This window comes from Mus pahari, chromosome 10, assembly GCF_900095145.1.
Source record: "Mus pahari chromosome 10, PAHARI_EIJ_v1.1, whole genome shotgun sequence".
NCBI classification, from domain to species: domain Eukaryota; kingdom Metazoa; phylum Chordata; class Mammalia; order Rodentia; family Muridae; genus Mus; species Mus pahari.
In genome coordinates this window covers 67,674,906-67,676,696 of record NC_034599.1, presented here as the reverse complement: position 1 = coordinate 67,676,696, position 1,791 = coordinate 67,674,906, and positions in this window count along the sequence as shown.

Sequence of the window (1,791 nt, the reverse complement as noted above, 5' to 3'; positions counted from 1 at the left end):
GACTCACAGGTAGAAGCCTTTAACGCTGCCCACTCCCTCGCCGGCAGCATTTTAAGTCCAAGCTTCAAGGAACAGAATTCTTTCTGAGCTCCCTGTCTTACCAAACACTGATATGTCAGAGAGATCGGCAAGGACTTCCAGCTGGGATTTGTTGAAGTATGTTTCATGAGACAATCATTTTCTGATCAACTCATCAAAGATTGGTCCAAGGCTCATCTCATGGGAGTCACAGACCTTTACGTGCATGAGGACCTGGCTCTTGTTTTCTTTCTCTTTGGTTTTGGTTTTGGGTTTGGGTTTGGGTTTGGGTTTGGGTTTGGGTTTGGTCTGAGACAGGGTTTCTCTGTGTAGCTCTGGCTGTCCTGGAACTCACTCTGGAGACCAGGCTGGCCTCAAACTCAGAGATCCAAAGGTCTCTGCCTCCTGAGTGCTGGGATCAAAAGCATGTGTCACCACTGCCCTGTGAGAGCCTGGTGCTTGTTACCCCAGCACTGAGGAGGCAAAATAGAAGTGCCAGGGTCCCTGGGGTTTGCTGGCTAGACAGCATGTCCTTCCTGTCAAGTTCTAAGCCAATGAGAAAAACTGTGTGGAAAAAGAAGGGGAGGAGGAAGAGGAAGAGGAGGAAGAGGAAGAGGAGGAGGAAGAGGAGGAAGAAGAAGAGGAAGAGGAAGAGGAAGAAAAGGAGGAAGGGACTGGGGTGATATGCCAGTGTTTGTCACCCATGTATGTAGGCTAGAGTTCAGATTCCAGAAACCACATAAAACTGCCCCACAGGTGGGACAGCCGCCTGTAATCCGGGTGCATGGGAGGCAGAGAAAGAGGGTCTTGGGAGCAACCTGGTTAGTTCAGCTCGCCAAAACGGCATTTACTTAGGGTCCTGAAGCTTCCATATGTACGTGCAAGCACGCATACTAATGTGCATCACTGAAAAGAAGGTGGTTCGTTCTGTCTGAGAGACAACCCCAGAGGTTGTCCTCTGGCCTCCACATACGTACATGTGCACACTTAGACACACACACACACACACACACACACACTCACACACACTCACACACTTACACACACACTCACACACACACACACACACCTGGGTTCTAACTCCAGCAGCACATACAACCAGGTATGTGGTGCGCACCTGTAACCTTGGCACTCCGGAGGTGGAAGCAGGAGAGCTACAAGTTCAAAGTCAGCCTTAGTTACACAGTGAGTCTGAGTGTGGCCTGTTCAACATAAAACTGTGTCTCAAAGAGAAAAGAAAGATGTCTATAAACTGGTATTTAATGCCACATTGAAAATGAACTTTATAGGACTGGAGAGATGGCTCAGCAGCTAAGAGCACTCACTGACTGCTCTTCCAGAGGTCCTGAGTTCAATTCCCAGCATCCACATGGTGGCTCATGACCATCTGTAATGGCATCCAATGCCTTCTTCTGTTGTGTCTGAAGACAGCTAGCTACAGTGTACTCATATACATAAAGTAAATAAATAAATCTTTAAAGAAAAATTAACTTTATAGCTGGGCATGGTGGGCTACACTTTTAATCTCAGCCCTCGGGATGTGGAGGCAGACAGATCACTGAGTTCAAGTCCAACCTGGTCTACAGAGCTAGTCTGAGGACAACAAGTGCTACAGAGAAATTCTGTCAAAAAAAAAAAAAAAAAAAAAAAAAAAAAAAAAAAAAAAAAAAGAGAAAAAATAAAAAAAAAAAAAAAAAAAAAAAAAGCAAAAACAAAGAAGCATCAAGCTTTCTCTATACACCGGCCTACTGTTATTCCTGCTCTTATCAGCCA